This window comes from Jatropha curcas, chromosome 9, assembly GCF_041381405.1.
Source record: "Jatropha curcas cultivar XTBG-Jc1 chromosome 9, XTBG_Jcur_1.0, whole genome shotgun sequence".
Taxonomy (NCBI): Eukaryota; Viridiplantae; Streptophyta; class Magnoliopsida; order Malpighiales; family Euphorbiaceae; genus Jatropha; species Jatropha curcas.
Genome location: NC_143159.1, coordinates 16,030,863 through 16,039,653, shown reverse-complemented (window position 1 = coordinate 16,039,653; position 8,791 = coordinate 16,030,863). Strand labels below are relative to the sequence as shown.

Below are 8,791 nucleotides of genomic sequence, written 5' to 3'. Positions count from 1 at the left end.
CATTATAGGAAACAAATGGCTTGTTGTGATTTCTCTTGTTTATTCCTTGGCATTTGTGTTAAAAGAGTAATCATTGAGGACCGACAATGAAATAGCAAATTGATCACATTTGAGTGTTATTTCTTATGTTGCACTATCATACTGTGATCCACGGTGGTTAAGTCATTTATATTTGTAATTATGGATAGATCTTTTGTCAATAAAGGCCATAATTATCACCATGATTCGATATCGATGACTTAATGTGGATGGGATTTTTAGAGGTGTCATTTCTTAAACTGTTTGTTTTAACAGTAAGTGGCCACAATTGTATTTTACTATTCAGTTTGAAAGTCGTTTTCAAAATTATTTGTAAATATATTTAAAAGCCACAATTAATATTGCCTGAGAGGGAGAATGTAAGAATTTTTAATGCGGGCTACTATTAGTTGTGGGCTATTTTAGTTTGTGAAAATGGATCGAATAAATACAGTTTAAGAATATTTATGTGAAGCCCAATTCATGTTTAAGTGATCACTTGTGTAATGGGCTTATGCACCTCTAATGGGCCAGTATAGTTAGGTGATAAAAGTTTAGGCCTAATCCTATAAGGACTTGTGATGGAAAGTCTATAGGATTCTTCATAAATAGGCTAGGTCCTCTCTCCATCCTTAACACTAATTTTGGCTAGTCCATTGAAAGCTGTCTATGCGAAAAAAGGAGAAGGAGAAGAAGATCTAGTCTTTATCTCAGAAATACTAATTTTATTTGCAAGCTTGTGGTTGCAGAAAATTCAATGAGTCAAATTGGAATCTCTGCTTCAAACCATAAATCAGGTATGTAAATTGCTTCTGCCATATAATAATTATTAGTGTTCTAAATTCACGTACTAGATCCAAAATATATCTTACAAAATATTGATCGGTATATGGTTAAGATAATTTTTAGAACAATAATTGTTATATTTTTTAACTATCAAACTAGAGTTTAATTAATCTAATTTTACAAGTTGAAATATTCAATGAAACAGATAAAATATTTAATAGTCCAATTCAATCGATCAAATAAAATATAAACTATGTGATTGAATAAATCATCCTCTATTTGTTTTAACAGGTCCAATTCAGTGGATCAAATAAAATATTTAATAGATTCAATTTTGTAAGTCGAAGTGTTCAATGGATCAAAGTAAAAGTTGAAAGTACCATAAGTTTTTTTTTTTTTTGTGAAAAGTATAGGGATAAATTTATGGATTAAATTCAAAATTTTTGAAACCGAAGTGGTCTAAGAATAAATAATACAATATTGAAGGTGAAATTAGTTTTTCTAAAATTTTATTGATCACAATGTTACCTATATAATTTACAATGTTATGGACCGAAATATAATAAAAAAATCATAAATTTATAATTAAGGATTAAAGTGTTGGGTTATCAAAATATGTGGACCAAAATTGCTAGTTCTAAAATTGTAGAAATTACTTGCATATGATCAGAAATCTCAAAGCCTTTCGTTTTATTTTAATTAATTTTTAGATATTTGAAATAATCTATATATAAGCTATCTAAAACTTTTCGATTTCACCATGATATTAACCTTTGAATTACACCAGGTTTCCAGAATTCTCGGTTGTGAAGTCTTGACTTTCTAGATAAAATTAAGTTGAAGAGATAATATATTTTGTTGATCTAATTGCTTACGGGTACATTCTGCATTTATGTTATGCATTCAAAGGTTATCTCTTCGACAAAGAGTGGCCGCGTGGTATACATTTCACCTCACTCATTTATATATATATATAAATATATATATGTAAAATTTTGTTTCCATACATAAGAGGTGAGATGGAATGATAAAGATTTCTTCTCCTTTAATTAAAAGTCTCGAATTCGTGCTTTGAGTAATATTCAAAGTGAGCGCTTTACTCTTTCTATAAACTTACTCGGTACGAATCCGGATTAATCGAACCAAATGTCAAAGAGGCTGGACCCTCCAAACTGAATTTTTCTTTACTTAAAAAAAATTCAGATTTATCTTTTCATTCTATAAATATATAAATTTTGGGTCAAAAAAATAAAATCCATGTTCCCCGGCGCCATAATTAAAGAGCGCATTAAAGTATTTGTAACAAAACAATCTTTAATGCAAACATTATTTTTTTTCTTTCTTTAGATTCTTTATTATAATTTTTAATATTATCTTCTATTTTTTAATATATCCCAACATAACTATTGCAGTTATTAAACCTAAATATAGTTAATGTTGCTTCTACCTAAAAATTCAACCATACCTTTCCTTCCTTATATAATAACAGAAACTTGACCCTTTCAATAAGCTATCACTTTCACCAAAAAAATGACTCAAAAGCCAACCTCAAGATGTGCCTTCTTACACCTCTCCATGCTTGCCATTCTTTTTCTATCCATTTCACACTCAGTAGAGGGAAATAAAGATGGGAAGATCAAAGGAATGTTTGTATTTGGTAGCTCTTTAGTCGATAACGGTAATAACAATTTTCGACCAAAATCAAAATCTAAAGCAAATTATTTGCCTTATGGAGTAGATTTTTCTTCTGGGCCTTCTGGTAGATTTACAAATGGGAAAAATGTGATTGACCTTCTTTGTGACCAACTTGGTCTTCCTTTGATTCCACCTTTTTCTGACCCTACAACCAAAGGAAACAAGATCCTCAACGGTGTTAATTTTGCTTCTGGTTCTTCTGGCATATTAGATGAAACTGGCTCTATTGCTGTAAGTTAATTTCCCTTTTTGTTCCTTTTTGGCTTTTTTTTTAGCCTTTCATCTATTTAATTTGTTATGCTAATTTGATATTATTGTTAAAAATATTAATTAAAGATGAATTAATTATTGAGTTTTGGTTAAATATTTCCCTGTATTGCATGGAAACCGAAAATGGAAAAATGTGAAAACTCAGATACGAGAAAACGACATATAAAATATAATTTTTACACGGAAAAGATGTATTTTATATAAGAAAATGACAAGCAGAAATGTTTATGAAATGCGAAAATGCCTATGGGTAAAAGTTTCGGTGAATCATAGTTAGTCCTTGAATAAGACATAAAAGAAGTTTTTTTTTTTTCATATTTAATTAACAAATGATTGATGGCAAATTACACATTTAGGGTTTGTAAGTTTATTTATTGGTGAAAACAGGTCGAAGTGATTACTTTGAACCAGCAAATAAGGAACTTTGAGGAGGTTACAATGCCAGAATTAAAGGCATTACAAGGGAAGAAAAAGAAAAGTGAGGAATTATTAGCAAAATACATGTTTGTTGTGGGAACTGGAGGAAATGATTACTCATTCAATTACTTCCTCAAACCACCCAATTCCAGTGTCAGTCTTCAGTTCTTCACTGACAATCTCGCTGACTCCTTATCCAAGCAACCTCAGGTGCATTCACTTCCTATTCTCTCCCAAATATAATGCAATCTATCATTAGTTTCTTAGTTCTGCTGAATATTTTTCTGTTTTTTTTTTTAATTACATTCAAACATTTTAATTTGCATCACGTGGTGATCCCATTTGGTTATGCAAATAGAACTAATCTGCGGTTAAACCGGAAATAGTATTTCCCCAGATTGACTATTTCTCTTATAAGTTCTGATGATTTTAATAAAGTACCACGGATGTAATAATCTAATAATTAAATATCTCTTGTAATGTGGGAAAAGGCTTGAGCAGTTTTTATTTTAAATTTTTGATTTATAAAAAAAAAATATAATATACATAAGTAAATTAGGAAATGGTTCTTGTCTTCTTATTTCACACTGCATGCTTTTGTAGGTTTGATCTGCAACATTCTTTAAGGATTACCTTTTACATATTCAAGATTTTTGTTTTAGTGATCAGCATAAAGGATTACCTTTTACCTTCATCTTTTATTCATCATGTAATACTGCTTTTTGATCTTAATGATAATTAAGCAGTTTTTTTTTTAAAAAAACAAAACAATTTGATTTTGGAACATAGATTATAAGAATATATATCTTTTTTAATTTAATTTTCTAATTTTAGTATGCTGTGGAAAAGCTAGATTTACCACCTTATCGCTAAATAAAAAATGGAAAATAAAAAAGCTTATAAATTAAGATTACATAGTGATGTTTAATGAAAGTGAAGAAAAGGGTTTATTCTTATGTTATTCTAAAAACACATACAAACATAATACGTTATTCTAAAAAACATAAAAACATTTGTGAATTTTAAGAAATAATATTTTTTCTTTCTATTTTTACCCTTTGCAAATGATGAACATTAATTGCTATAATTCTAAAAAATCTCTCTCTTTATTGTTGATAATGGTAATATAGTAAATTTATTTAAGGTTTGTCCAACAAAATTAGCTGTTTTGGTAACTGTTTGCTATTTTCGTAGAGTTTAACTGTTCGTTGTTTGAGTAGCTTTTTCTAAAACACTAAAAGTTAAACGTTACATGAATTAATTTTTTATAAAACACTACTTTAACCTCTAAAAGCTAGCTCAAATCTTTTGTAACTGAACACGATAAAAAATAGCATTTGTTGACTAGTCAAAACGTTAACAGCTACTTAAAAAGTTGTTGCCGAACACATCCTTAATAATTTATACAAATTAAACAAATTAAATGATTTGCTTGTTAGATGAAAAAACTGCAAACGTGACACTTAGTTATGGATGGATGAAGTATATTATAAACTCGACTTTATGGCTCTGTTCGTTAAAATATTTTAAGCTAGCTTTTAACGTTTTCACCAAGTCAAAATTCAATCTCTATTAATAGTAGTGTCTGGTAACATGGATTTCATAATAGTTTTTAGAGTTTGAGAGAGCTTTTTATTAAACGTTAAAGGTTCTGTTTAGAAATATTAGATATTTTAGTAGCTATTAGCTATTTTGGTAATTTTTTGATGTTAGCTATTGCAATAGCTGGTAGCTGTTTATATAATGGTTTTTTTTTTGAGAAGAAATGAAATTAGAAATTTCACTAAGTAGAAATTGTATACAGATGTAGATACAAATCAATATGTTTCTAAATTTTTGTTTAGGAAGTCTTATAATAAACCACTTTTACATAGAATAAAAATAATACAATCTTGATTTGAAGTATCTAATCGAGTTGACAGAGTATAGTATTTGTGTCATAGGCGATCGCTTGCTCCACTTGTTAGTTATTCATGGCCACTATTTGACTCTATAGTCTTTCTCTAAGTCCGATCTGATTACCTTTTAATTTTTTCTTTCTATTGGAGAAGAGATATGTACTTCTTTCTGCATAACTATCTAAACAATAAAAGACACTAGAAAAAATCATCATAATGATAATAACAATAACTCAGAACTAATCTGAGAACAAAATTTCAAGATATGGGCAACAATAAATCCCAATATTTAGCGATAATAACTCAGATCTATATACAGATATGAGGATATTTGCAAAAAGAAAAAAAAATAAACAAAAAAGGAAAAGTGGTGACCACCGATAAGAACTCACCGATGGCCACCCGTGGAAGAAGAAAAGAGAGCTTTTAGGTTTTAGGTTTCAAGAGAGAGGCAGAGCGGCTAGGGTTTATAAAGTAGTGTTTATATAACGGTTTAAATTAGAAGTGTTTAGTAAAAATAACTTTTAAATTAGTTGTTTAACTTAAAATGATAAAAAAGACGCTAGTAGTTTAATTAGCTGAATTTTGAGAAAAAAAGGGTATGATTGTCAAAAAGATTTAATTTACAAGTTAAAAGCTAAATGTTATAGGGTCTGTTCGGCAAAAGTAGCTATTTTGGTAGTTGTTAGCTGTTTTAATAGCATTTAGTTATTAGCTGTTTCAGTAGCTTTTCATAAAACGCTAAGCTAAATATTACATGGATTAACTTTTTATAAAATGTCACCTTAACCTTTAAAAGTTAATTCAAAAGCTATGTTACCGAACACCATAAAAAATAGGCGTTAGTTAAAACACTAAAAGCTATTTATAAAGCTGTTGTCGAACATAGTCATAATGTTTAATGTATCATAAAAAGCTCTCTCAACTTCTAAAAGGTATTTTAAAAGTTATATTACCGAACACTGCAATTAATAGACTAAAGTTTTGACTTGGTCAAAAAGCGAAAGGCTAATTCATAAGTTGTTATCAAACAGGGCTAAACACTGGAGCTTTTAGCGTTTTGAAGAGATTAATAATTTTTTTTTACAATCATTACACTTATTATTTTTTTCTTCCAAATTCAACTAATTAAATACGTGAGATCCTTGTTGTCATTTTAAGTTAAATAATTAATTAAACAAATATCTTGGCCGAATATTTCTAATTTAAACCTCTCTGTAGACAATTGTCATCTAAAAGCTAAAAGCTAACAACTAAAAGTTAATAAAATAGCTAACAGTTAATATTGTGAATAGATCCTATATATGGAGAAATTTATATTAACTGCAATTATGTCTATATAATTTTGAATCTAATGACTAATAAAGGTATACTCTCATACCAAATGGAGCGTATATAGCACACCTACTCTCTGAAGTTTACAATATTAACGAAATTAATGTTGATGCAGAAATTGTACAATATAGGGGGTTGAAAGTTTGTGTTGATGTCGGTGAATCCAATTGGGTGCTATCCATATGTAATTACCAACTTAAAATCTCCTAACAATACTTGCATTGAAGCTCTGAACAATGCAGCTGAGCTCTTCAATGCTCGATTGAAGTCAACGGTGGACGCTACCAAGCGACAAATGCCTGCTTCTCATTTTGTCTTTGTCAATAGCTACAAGATTATCGCGGATATTATCCAAAATCCTGTATCCCAAGGTAAATTTTGGAGTATTTTTTATTCCCTTTCTTTATTTGTAGTTTCAAAAGTGGATTTTCATATTTGAAATTTCTTTCTCAAGATCGATTTTTTTTTTTTTAAAAAAAAAACCAATTCAAATGATTGAATATTCTGAATTTTAATAGTTTTATAACTTTATATTTAAAATTAATATTAAAATCTACGCCTATTTGAACTGGCTAAATACCCAAAGGATTCTTTATATTATATTTTACACAGCTAAACATATTATTAAAATATTCAAACTTAAGCTATTATTTACTATTATTTTCATTTTAGCTTTGGAAAGTGAAATTTTAACAATAGTGAGAGTTGAACTAAGTGTCCGACTTTTAAAGTAGTCTCCACTCAGAGAAATGTTAGGTGCAGTAGAGATGTGGGAAGTATCATTGCTCGCACCACAGTACCATCTATTCTCATTTCACCTCACCTTTTTTTTTTTTATTATTTATTTAGAGGTTGATGAGACAAAATAACACTGCGGGCTAGACAATAAAGGTAGCTCTTTTTTAAACTCACCAAATTTGTGCAAACACTTATGGTCGAAAGAGATCTCACACTCCACACATAAGTAAAAAGACAACCAGATCACACTTGATTGATTTCACCTCATCTTATTCTAAAAAATATAATTGCCTAAAAACTAATGTTTTGGGTTTTTATTTAATAGGGTTCAACAACACCAGCAATAATTGTTATGAAGTGGGAAGTGTAAATGAAGAAGGAAATGGTATCTTAAGCGAAAAAGAAGGAAAGGTTTGTGATGAAAGGAGAACTCATGTTTTCTTTGATGGGTTGCATCCAACAGAGGCAGTGAATATTCTTATAGCATCTAAAGCTTTTAATTCTACTCTTACAACTGAAGCCTATCCCATTAATGTCCAACAGTTAGCTAAGAATTAAGTTTCCTCAACGTTTGGATGATAAACCTATTCTTGCTTCAAAATTTTCAAATATTAGAAGGTCTTGCTTTCTGTAGACGTGAAAAATATCTTCTATTTTTTTTTAATTTTCTATTTCTCTTAATTTTTTATGTAATGGTTAAGTGCTTTTTTAATCTCTCTACTCTTTTATATTTGTTTTTGTAATGAGAAGACAATAATTAAAGTTTGAATTGTTGATACTTTATATCACTAAATTATTGCTATATTCGGCAACAACGTTTCAAGTAGCGGTTAGCGAACGCTACTTAAAAAATTATTCGGTAACATAGCTTATAGACTAGCTGTAGAGGTTAGGGTAATGTTTTTTGAAAAGCTAATTCGTGTAACGTTTAACTTTTAGCATTTTATGAAAAGTCACTCAAATATAAGGATGGACAGCGTTTTTCGCAAAGGAAAATATATTAATAGAACAAGCTTGGTTCATTTTAGTCATTAAATTGGTTTTCTCTTTTAAATCTATTCATTAATCCTCAAAAGGCCGATCCTTTAATGTTTCCTACTTTGGTAAGAGTTTTAATTTTTGAGTCGCCACCCTCTTTAGGGAAAATGTAACACCCTAATTTTTTTTATAGCTTAGATAGTAATTTGTCGGTCTGTGAATAATACTAAGCGATCGGAAATTGATGTTTTTTCGATCCTGAAGTATTATTATTCACAACTAATATTTTCGATAATTATTTTGGAGCATACATATATATTATTTTGATGGGCAAGAGAGTAAGTTATGAATTTATTGGAGAAATTAAGTAATTAATGAATAGTAATTCGGGGTCTTTTTTAGAAATTAGAAAGATTGAGGATTTAATTTATTGAAAATTTTTAAAGAGATCTATGGAGATAAATATAATTTTTAGAAGATGTTATAGGGTTTAATATTGGCTATTAGATTAAAGTTTGGAGATTAAATCTCAACCACCCATTCAATAACTTCCTAAGGAAGTTGTTCAAAATTTCAAAAATGCCCTTGAAGCTTTGTAAAAGCTTTTTTTCCTCCTCTTTTTCCTTCCATTTGATTTTCCTCTCTTCTCCCATTTC

The 8,791-nt window shown here is 29.1% G+C and overlaps 1 pseudogene across 1 annotated transcript; it reads left to right on the top strand.

The window, feature by feature from the left end:
* The first annotated feature begins 2,288 nt into the window (after positions 1–2,288).
* Positions 2,289–7,920, top strand: LOC149493703 (GDSL esterase/lipase At1g29670-like; annotated as a pseudogene). Its single transcript, XR_016322429.1, has 4 exons — positions 2,289–2,730; positions 3,157–3,396; positions 6,535–6,790; positions 7,483–7,920. The product of XR_016322429.1 is annotated as a GDSL esterase/lipase At1g29670-like (transcript).
* The last annotated feature ends 871 nt before the right edge of the window (positions 7,921–8,791 follow it).